Raw genomic sequence first — 11,709 nt, forward strand, 5'->3', positions numbered from 1 at the left:
GTTAAAATTTGAATGAAGCAAGGATTTTAGTTCTCAGAAATGATTGGGAAAAATGACAAAATAGAGAAATGTTGAGGTATAACAGTAGATACTTAACTCTACCAAAGGTGGAGGTAGGTCATGAGTTGTCTACCACAAAATGATCTGTCAGTAAAGTTAAAAAAAAAAAAGTCTTTAAAACATGTATTTCCTCATGCCATGAAGGGTACATTGAGGGGATGCAAAGGGTCAGGAACTGTGAAGATGGCTTGGGGACGTTGATTTCCAGATGTTCCCAATGCTTATACCACATCCTCACCCCTGTCTGCATGGCTCCTTGCACCAGGTCACCATTCTTGGCACCACATGACCCTGGCCACCACATCCCACACCACATCCCAGCCACGGCCAATGGGAATGAGGACAAGTACAATAGGGAGGCCAATGTGGTCTAGATGTGGGTTGGTGTGAGAGCTGCAGTCAGTGCAGGAAATGAGCTGCTGGACCCAACATGTGTTTTCTCTTTGCAAGTGTGAATATGAAACATGCAAAAGAGCCAGCCCAGCAGGGTATGGCAGAAACCAGAACATGTGCAGAGGAACAGCAGAGAACAGATTCCATGAGGGGGCAGAAGCAATGGCATGAAGATATTGAGAGCAGAGAGCCCATGAATCAAGGCAGGAACAGCTGAGGTGGAGTAAGCATGAGGTCATGTGTATGATGTGAGAGCACTAGATGCCCAAACAATGGGTGCCAGGAGCACAGAAAGCAACATACCAATACAAGAGTGTACCTAAGTGTCAACTTCTGTGCTAGATATGAAAACTCTTGTTGGAAAAATCAGAGAAGGAAAGATCATGGTGGTCTTGGGAATGAGGGAAGAGGTGAGAATCAAGGTGGATAGAAGTTGAATTGCCAAGAATGCTGTAGGTGGAAAGTAGAAATGGGAAACCTCAGGTATGGGGATGCAAAGAGCAGCACTACTAAAAGATGATACTTGGGAAAAATGGATGAAGTGTGCTAAGCGAGGGCAGAAAGGACTACTTTCCCCAAATCCATTGGCCTCTTTGAAAATGCCAAAATGGCCTCCATGGGGCACTTTCACAGGTGAACACTCTCTTCCAGAGAAGGTCAAGTTTCTGCTAGGGACAAAGCATCAACATAGAATCCCTCCTGCATGTCCTCGCAGTCCTTAAGGTCTTTTCCGCAGTCACACTGAACTCCAAGCTTTTGCATTCACCTCTACTGTGACAGGGTGAAAGGCTTGTTCTGACGGTTTAATACTCTCTACCAGCAAAGGTGTAAATTGTGAGGGTGATCTGGGGGACTGTGGACAGCTGACCACAGGACCAGGGTGGAGAGCTTCTAATCATTTTCTATAAATAGCTGAACTCTTTCCAACTGGTAATGATTTTCTGTCTCTCTCTCAGCAAAGCCTGAACTGGAACCAAGAAGTGAATTGTTCTGACTTTTTCCACAGGTCCTCTGACTAAAAACAAAGTGAGGTCAGTCATCAGCCTGGGATGGTTAAGGAGAAGAGCATTGTTTTCTCTTGCCACTGATGGGTTGTAAATAAATGTGATTGCTAGTCTTTAACTTAGAGATTCATCGCAGCTCCAGGAGAGGTGTAGACAGAGCTCCCGATTCTCTGCTGCCTGCTGAGGGTTGGACAAAGTGGTTTCTGTGTTTTCCTGAATAGGAAATTTTAGCCGAGGGTCAACATGATGGGTCAAAATCTCAGCAAATGCACAACACTCAAAGCAAGGCCTGGTTTATTAAAATCCTATTAACTGGCTCACAAATTTCCCATTTTCACAAAAACTGCCAAGTTTGCCTGTTAGTTTATTATTCATACATGAAGATAGTCTTCTTAGAGGAGCTCATAAATATGATTTCTGTCAGCCAATGAGACTGAGGGTTTCCCATGAAGTGATAAACACAGTAGAATTCAGGGGGTTCAGATGTGAGGTGGAAAATGAAAGCCGAGTTAGTTTCTGTGAGTTGCCTTGTGGGAAGCAGCCAAAGAGATGAAATGGGTTACAGAATATAAAAATGTCTTCATAATCCTACTGAGAGTAGGAAAGTGGGCTCCCAAACTCTCTGTTCTCCCAAACTCTCTGTTTCAAGAGCTGATAAGAAGCCCTTGATATACCAGGAATAAGCCAGGAGCATTGAACCCTCTTTTCAACATGTCTAGGAGGTTGGTACCATAACCCACTAGAAAAGCCCAATCTTCCGTGTTGCCCTTTTTTTTTTTTTGCAGTGAATCTTCCAGAATATTTATGACTCAAGGTTACCTAGTGAGTGAATCTGCATTCTTACTGAAATCACTGTCTGTTCCAGCATGTGGAGTCCGGGGAAGAATTATAGTGGAAACGTGGTCACAGGAGATAAAGTGGATTTCTGTAATTGTAAACTATAATACTTTCTTGGGGGTGTTGGATCAATGGGCGTTCCAGGAGATTTATTGCTAGGCCAGTGTGATTGCCTAAAAAGGGTTGAGTTTTCATCTGCTTAGAGAACAGGAGGAGGGATTGGTGACCTCAGTTCTGGTCCTAACTCCTCCTCTGGAGTGTTGTGGGAATTTAGTTAAGGGAAACCACCTTTGTGCTCTGAGACTTTGGATGACATAATGACTGTACTGATATTTATAGGTCTTTAGCTGGGGGACTGCTACCCAGGTCCCTCTTGCTTCCTGCCATAAGGATGAAGGATACTAACCTGATTGATGAGCTTAGTAGATGCTCTAGTACTTGGTCTAGTACTTGGGGAGTCCTCCTGACCCCCCAAACTACTTGGAGTGTTGCTTATTGACAGCTCCCTGATCTGTCCCTCCCAGGAATTGTCCCTGGCTAAAGGGTGCTGCCTTGCCCCAGGTCATGTCTCTTCTCCAGTGACTTCTGATACCAGGATACAAAAGTCCGGGCTTCTTGCCTCAATACAGGACGACTTGGAAGAGACATGCCAGTTGCAGAGCTCCTTATGGCGTCTGTAGAGGCCTCTGTCACCACTCCACTGCAATTCAACATCTGTCTCTGCCCAGTCTTGCTTTTTTACTGTCCCACCCTTAACATACCCAAGGAGTGATCCTGAAATACCTTCCAATATTCTCTCTCCTGTAAATCTCTGCTTCAGAATCTATGCTCCGGGAGGACCAAGCTGAGAGAGTGAAAGGCTAGGCTATGGATTATGTCTTATTTATTTCAGAGCTGGGTCATTGTTTTTTGGTAAGTGATTTAATTTAAATTTTAACTCTTAAGTAATATTGCAGGAGGTCTTGAGATATGCTTATCCTAAGAGGTCATGGGTTTGAAAGGCTTAGCCACACTCGTATAATTTCACATACCAGCATGTAGCAAGTAGATGGGTTTTTCGGACCTGAGAATTTTCTACCACTTTAAAAATCGTACCTAACAGCTATGTGTCAGGCAGGTTTCCAGGATGAATATAGCTGCTTGTTTACTGACTGTTAAAGCGTCTTCTACAAAGCACTTATTTTTCGTTAGCTGCCTTGACTGCTACAGACCTGCTAAGAGCAGCCACGATCCTCTCCCATCCAAGCTCTGAACACTGGAGTAGTCTCACCCCCTGCTGTCTTCTGCCTCTTCCCCTCCTCCACAGGAAAGTTGAGAACTTTGTGTTCTTTTGTCTCCTCTTACTGAAATAGTTCCACACAGAGACAACATGCTGTTTCCAGGGAGACCGTGAAAAGCAAAAGTTAACTCTGAGAAGAGGTGCCGTTAAGTACATGAGATGGCGTCTGTTTTAGAGGAAGGAAAAATAACCCTGAGATGTTTGGGGGGGCGGTAAATAGAGATCTTTTAAAAGGATGTAATGAATATTCAAAGGTCTTCACAGAGCTGAAATATATTTATTGAGTGAGTATAATCACGGAATAATATTTACCACTAGGGAGACTATTACTCATTAGTTGGGGGAAAAAAATCACTATCCATGTGGGTACAAGAAGTCAATTATAGATGATACATTTTCTTACCATCTCTCTTTGAATGCAGTGGAAAGTGACCCATCTCTTCCAGTTCCCATCCATCAGTATAATACCTCTTGGCATTTACTATAGGTCACTATTTTATTCTCCCTAGTTGCTTTCACTTCTTTAATGCTGCAGAATTTTTGGACTTTTTGGAAGAGAGTAAAGATAGTTATTATTATCCAGAACTCATGGGTTCCTTTATATTTAAATCAGAACAGGGGGATTGTGTGGTTCTGTCAGATATACTCCAATACCGCTTTTGAGGAAACAGCGTGGGAGATAGATTGCTGGTACACAGATCAGCAGGTGAGTGGCCCCAGAGAGGAAGGGAAGGGACAGACTAAGGTGAAATTTGAAGTGTAGGCTAATAGGAAGTGGGGAATGAAGATGGCGGAAGAAGAAAGTCTTGAAGTTATCTGTGTCAAATTCAGGCAAATGAAGAAGACAAGGCAAACTTCTCAGCTCCTCAAAAAACAGCTTTTCCTAAACAAAACAAAACAAAACAAAACCCAAGAAAATTACACAACCCCCACCCAAACGTTGAATTACTTAATAGGGATAAGGGAAGCAGAAGATACAGTTTCTTGTTTCTTGTGTTGGTGTGTGCATACTTAAATACTAGCTGTTGTTCATCTGGGCAACTGCCCCCAGCTTTGCAGGGAGGGCAGTTGGTGTTCCAGGAAAAAGAACAGTGTGGCCAGTGACCACCAGAGAGCAGCAGAGAGCTGCTCTGAGACTGTTCTTAAACCGAGTACTCTGTGGAGGACTTCAGCTCACCAGGGTTACTTCCCTAGACACTCAGCCACGCCAGAGAGATGGACTCTGTTGTTTACAGAAGATTTTCCGATCGAGGATCAAGACTCTTTTCCCAGATTAAACACAGCTGCGTTACCAAAGAGTTTTAGTTGTAAAACTTCTCTGAGCCTCAGTGTTCCCATCAGTAAAATGGGGATAATAATAATACCTAGCTCACAAAGTTGTTATGAGCAGGAAGCACAAAGATACCAGCTCTGGGCAGTCACTCCACAAATGCTGCCCATTACCAAACTAACACTTATTTTTCTATGTGCCTGGACTCTTTCAGAGAGTTTGGGATTAGGATTTCTTCAGATAGGAGATCTAGGACAGATTTTGTAATCAGTCTTAGTTCTGTGTCCTTCTGAGCTCAGAGAAAGTTCCCAGTGGGCCTCTCCACCGCCCTCCAGCTGCAGGCAATCACTCCCAGAGAGCATTTCCCCAATGAGGAGACCAGCTGTGAGAGACCATATAGTTCGTTATCCACAGAACTGATGTGAGAAGGAACTAAAGTCTTAAAGAACATGATATTCCTAAATGTGATATTCCCTTTTGAAAGTAGAGGAGGCTGGTTTAGAATAGCAAAATTAGAAAATCCAGTTTCATCAACTCTACATCCTCAACCATCACTTTAACTGCATATGCATACGTGTATTAGAAGTTTTAGGGTCTTGCTGTTTCCAAAACTTTGGTCCTCAAGGTTAATATCATTGCAACAAAGGTGAATTCTTCATTCGTTCTTCATTTGAGAGTTCCAGCAAAATAAGGGCTTCCTGAGCCCCTATTCTGGGGATGGTATTGTGTTCTAGCATTTGAGCCCCTATTCTGGGGATGGTATTGTGCTGGGTTCTGTGGGAGATTCAGACAGTATGGAGGAAGTGGTCCAGGATCCAGCACCCTGTGTCAGTGATAATTCCAAGACACTTTCCTGTACTTGTTACTTCCTGGTGGATGTTTCTGTGCCGAAAGGTAGCTGGAAGATGTAAGTCGCCAAAGTCTTCCAAGTAGTGAGTCATAGGGTTAGGATCAAAATCACGATGGCAGAACCATCTTTCTTTTATTCACACTCTGAGGGATGTCATAAATACCACCAACTATTGACTTCCCACTACCTGTTTTCTCTTTTTCTCTGGTTAATGATGCATCCAACTCAGCTTAATGGACAAAGTTACTCACTAAACACCAGGACAGACAAATAAACTAAAATGATCTACACTGAAAGTGTAATGGGGGGAAAATAAATTAGAGTTTTGGTTGAATTAAGCTAAATATAAGTCAACTGTGGGATGTGGTAGGGAAAAGAGATAATGCAATCTGACATTACTCATGTACAGCTTCTGAAGGGGGGATGTGTTAGACCAGTGGCCCTCAATATTCTTGGAGTTACTGATGTCTCTGAAAATATGAAAGCTAAGAGACTCTCCTTAGAAATAGTCATGCACATATAAAAATTTGAAGAGCCTATTACGGAGTGAATGTTCTTATTGAATAGTCATGTACTGTCAGTATTTAATTTCATATTCAGCAGTTCCTATGCATGAGCATTGCCCATGCCCATGAAAAAGGAATCACTCCCCCATTCTTTCACCCTCCCTGAGAGTAGGTAGGTGTTTCATGCAGCACCGTGACTCTAAGTCAAGAGCCTGCCAGGCACAGCAGGAGGGAGTCATTGCTGGGATTTCATGTGTCCTTACATGACCAGCTTTGCAGATCAGGCTTAATTTACATGCAAGGTCAGCAGAGGCAAGGATAGAACCCTAGAGCCACAAACCACAGTTGTAATCAGGAGACACAGAAAGCAGGATGTTCCATTGGAATTTAATGAGAGGCATGTGAAATGTTTAGGGGAAAATGTGTGGATGTCTGCTACTTACTCTGAAATGCATCAAAAGATAAGACGGACCTGTGGATGCATGGATGCCAAGTAAATAGACAGGTAAATAATAAACAAGTAGAGCAAAATATTAATGGCAAAATCTAAATGTGATCAATGTAAAATTTGTTTATTTTTCTGTTTGAAAATTTTCATATTAAAATTGGGAAAAAAATAAAGTAATGTGGGATTCACTCAACCAGGTTGATGGCAATAACTAACTGAATGAAAATATTACACCATTGGGGTTATTTCCAAGAAATGAAACTTAATAATCAATGCAGGTTGCCCTTGTCATTAATCTTTTTGGGACTTGTCTCGCTGTGTGCCTTCAGTTCTGTATGGCAGTCAGTCATCAGAGAATCTGGTTTCGTAGAATAACTGTTTCTCCTCACGTAGGCTGCGAGTCAGTGATGGTGTGGTGGAAAATAGTACGTGTGGAGAGCATCTGCTGTTCTAATTTCCTTGATGGGCAAATATGGTAGAAAGATCAAATGTTCATGGATGTAAATGTGAAATGTTTCTGTTTCTTGATAGCATAAAACCACTTGTTTTTAATCAAGATAAGTAAAACCAACCAAGTCCATATTATAGGAATTTGGTCTTCCCTTCTTGTACCTTCCAGAAGTTATTTATACTGTGTCCATGCTTAGCTCTCCTTTGTAAATGGACTGTTGGCTCTTTCCTATTTCTTTGTGTTTCCAGGCGGAGGTGTGTGTGATTCTGTCCTCCCTGTCCTGAAGTCTATCATCTTCATATTTAATTGTTATTGCATGTAGTGGTAAAATATAATTCTTTTTTTTATAGTAAACCAATCCCTTTTTTGGCTTTATTTCATGGTACAATTTTGACCATTTCTTTGGCCTTTTTTTTTCTTTAGAAATAAATTTTAAACTTCTAGAAGTTACAAAATAATGGAGTTCCCAGGTACTGCATTCCCAATGTTGACAAGTTATGTAACCATTGCAAAGTCCTTAGCATCAGGAAATTAACATTGTTGCAATACTCTTCACCAACCTACAGACTTTATTTTTATTTTACTGGTTTCTCCACAAATGCCCCCTTTCTAGTCCAGGGTCCAGTCCAAGATCCCACACTGCATTTAATTGTCCTATGTTTTCTATAATCTGTGACTGTTTCTTAGTTGTTCTTTTTCATGACCTGGGCAGGCGCCTTGTTTTCCAGCTTTTTTTTTGGGGGGGGGGGGGTCAACTTGTATCTGTCTGATGTTTCCTCATGACAACTGAGGTTATGTATTTTGGGTAAGAACACCATGTTTCCTTCTCAGCATATAATGTCAGGGGGTACATGATGTTGCTATCTCATAGTACTGTTGATGGCTTGGTACTAGGATCATTTGGTTATCATGGTCATGTCCACTGCTAAGTGACTAGGTTTCCCTTTGTAATTAATAAGTAATTCATGGGGAGATAACTAGGGACTATGCACAGATTCCCTTCTTCACCATGCTTTCTACTTACTAATTTTAGCATTGTTTCTTGATTCTTATCTATAGCATCAATCCTGTGTTTTTTGTCTAGTGGAGATCTCCAGTTTCTATCATTCTTCTATTTATTTACTTGGAATTCTATTTATTAATGGGAAGGGAATTCTAATTATTTATTATTAATTGAAATTGTACTGCAATGAAGAGCTGCCCCGTCTTTCCCATTGACTCATGTATTCTTCTACTTATATATGGATGGATTCATGGATACTATCCATGTTAAAATCTATTGCTATCATTATTTATTTTGATGTTCAAATGGTACCAGATTTGAGCACTGATAAATTCCTTCGAACTGGCTCTTGTGTTCTTTAAATATACTCTCCTTATCATTATTTGAGAATGTCCTTACCTTCTGGTACCATAAAATATTCCAATGTTTATCTTGTAATTTACTTGTCCCAGCTCTGGTATCAGTCAATTTCCCAAGGAGCTCTTGATTTTCTTACTGAAGAATAGTGTTTAGAAAGTAAAATCTGGATCCTGGGTGTGCTCATGCCTACAAGGTGCTATGGTTCTAGGCCCTTTCATCAAGCAGTCATAGAAAACAGAACATATGCACATCTGTATTTCTATCCATCAACATTCATAAAGCCGTGAGTTCAGATTGAACCAATATATTTAAAGGTCCATCATTATTCAAATGATTTAACAAGTCACCTTTATCTTATACTAAGTTTTCACTGAAATTTGTATTGATTTTTGGACTTTTGTATTTTATTTGACTGGTCTATTTGTGTGTTTATGCACCAGTCCCACTTTCTTTTAATTACAGAAGCTATGCATATGTACCTTATTATCTTGTTCAGCTGACAATAAAACTTCAAATCTCTTTCCCCCTCTTTTTCCTTTTAGAAAACATGATTTTCTTAGTCTCAGTGTCTGCTATTTATATTGAATTTAATTTTCTTATATATGAGTATCCCAGTACCTTCTTTTCATTAAGTTTGAATTTACCTACATATAATCATTTTTTTCCTTTCATATTAGAGAAAAAATCCAAGTAAAGCATTCATAAAGATAAATGATTCAAAAAGTCTTACTTAAAACAAAACAAAACAGGGGTGCCTGGGTGGCTCAGTGGGTTAAAGCCTCTGCCTTTGGCTCAGGTCATGATCCCAGGGTCCTGGGATTGAGCCCCGCATGGGGCTCTCTGCTCAGCAGGGAGCCTGCTTCCTCCTCTCTGCCTGCTTCTCTGCCTACTTGTGATCTCTGTCTGTCAAATAAATAAATAAATAAATAAATCTTTAAAAAACAAACAAACAAAACTGGTTTCCTGTCTCACTGTGTTTTCACTCATCATATATAGCCTCTTTCAATCTTTTTGTTATTTTTTCTTATACTTATTTTTATATTACTAAATACTTTACTTAAATCACTATTTCCTAATTTGATAACAGGAAATGGGAGAAATAGATGAACTGTTTTATTTTGTTTAAATAAATTGAATATAAAAACTAATTTATTTATTACCTGATAATAACTTGAACAAGTATAAAAATGCTAGAATTCAACATATGGGCCATGGAAGCACATTTTGGTTCAGATTTTTTTTTAAGCTGCTACACAGAAACAAAATAAAAACCATTATCTGATGACTTCCAATCATGATATTAAGAAGAGTCTTGGCTCTTCCTCCTTCTCCTTCAATGCCCAATCATCACTGAACAGAAAATCCCAAGACAACACTATATATTTGTTTCTTTGTTGATTATGTTTATTTTCACATTTAGCTCAACTTTATTTTTCAGTCATTTTTTTCCTCCTCTTAATTTGGAAAACATAGTCAATTTTTTTTTGTTCTTTGTGTTATTGATTTGATTTTTAATTAAAATGCTTAAGCCATATTTCCATTCCTGACATTATTGGTGACCGCTGACTCCTCCCATGAAAGATAAGGAAATAAGTTCACTTTCAGTGATTCACAATATACCTGTGAGCTCTTTCCACTTTCTATTTTTTATAGGTAGACTCAAGAGTTTTTATTACCGTTCATTATAATTAAAATAATAAATACTTATAATGGACTATAATAAAACTATAATAAACTATAATGGCATAATAAATACTATACTAAAACTAAAATGCTATAATAAACTATAGCATAAGACTATGATATAAAACTATAATAAAATGGCTCTTTTTTCAAGAATTAGAATACTTATATTGAGTTCTGTAACCACAGTCAAGAAACCTGTGTAGGGGCGCCTGGGTGGCTCAGTGGGTTAAGCCGCTGCCTTCGGCTCAGGTCATGATCCCAGGTCCTGGGTTCGAGCCCCATATCGGGCTTTCTGCTCAGCAGGGAGCCTGCTTCCTCCTCTCTCTCTGCCTGCCTCTCTGCCTACTTGTGATTTCTCTCTGTCAAATAAATAAATAAAAAAAAAATCTTTAAAAAAAATATTAAAAAAAAAATAAAAAAATAAAAAGAAAAAAAAAAAAAGAAAAAAAAATAAAAAGAAAAAGAAACCTGTGTAGACTAAATGTTCTGCTGCAATTCTTTCGGGTCTTCCCAGTATGTCCGTATGGAAATTTGTCCATTTGTGATTTATTTATCTTGATTTTCATCTTGATTAGCAGGGTTACATCATTATAACATTTTATTTTTTAATTTTTGAAAATATTTATTATTTGAGAGAGAGAGAGAGAAAGTACACAGAGAGAGTGGGAGAGGGAGAAGCAGTCTTTCTTCTGCTGAGCAGGGAGCCTGATGTGGGGCTCGATCCCAGGACCCTGGGATCATGACCTGAGCTGAAGGCAGAGGCTTAACTGACTGAGCCACCCAGGTGCCCCTCATGATGATATTTTAAAGAAGAATGTATATATTCATTATGCGTCCTGACTCCTTGCATATTTGAGAATCTCCTTCTGTCATGGTCACAAGGAATGAAAACTAAGTTGGGGAAAGTTTTTGGACCCAGGTCCCTTCATTTTTCCAGACTTTAGAGTCCTGACTCTATTGGTTTCTGTCATCAACATTTATTTGAAGAAACCCGGGGGTAGTTTTAAAATTCAATAATTTATTGAAAAATTAAGGTATGTTTCTCAATTTTTACAAATGTTGAGTAGTGCATGATGATCCTTTTAAATCTGCATTCATAAGTTACTTCAGTTCAGGAACATTCCCTTCCATTATGTCTTTATTTATTTTTTTTAAATTTTACTTATTTATTTGAGAGAGACAATGAGAGAGAGAAAGCGAGCATGAAAAGAGGGAGGGTCAGAGGGAGAAGCAGACTCCCCACCAAGCAGAGAGCCTGATGCAGGACTCGATCCCGGGACTCCAGGATATGACCTGAGCTGAAGGCAGTTGCTTAACCAACTGAGCCACCCAGGTGCCCCTCTATTATGTCTTTAAACAGTGTATGTGTCCTGGCAACTGTGCTGTCTTTCTCTTCAGGGCTAAAGAGCTAAGTATTGGGTCCCTATAATGGGTTACCCATACAGACCCTCTTCTGTGTGCCTTGAATTTTCCCTTATTTTATTTTATTTTATTTTTTGTGCTTGATTTTTTTAAAAGCCAGTACAATTTTTTTTTCTCCCCTCTGGTGCTCATCAGCTCTT

Source organism: Lutra lutra, chromosome 7 (assembly GCF_902655055.1).
Source record: "Lutra lutra chromosome 7, mLutLut1.2, whole genome shotgun sequence".
In the NCBI taxonomy this organism is placed as follows: Eukaryota; Metazoa; Chordata; class Mammalia; order Carnivora; family Mustelidae; genus Lutra; species Lutra lutra.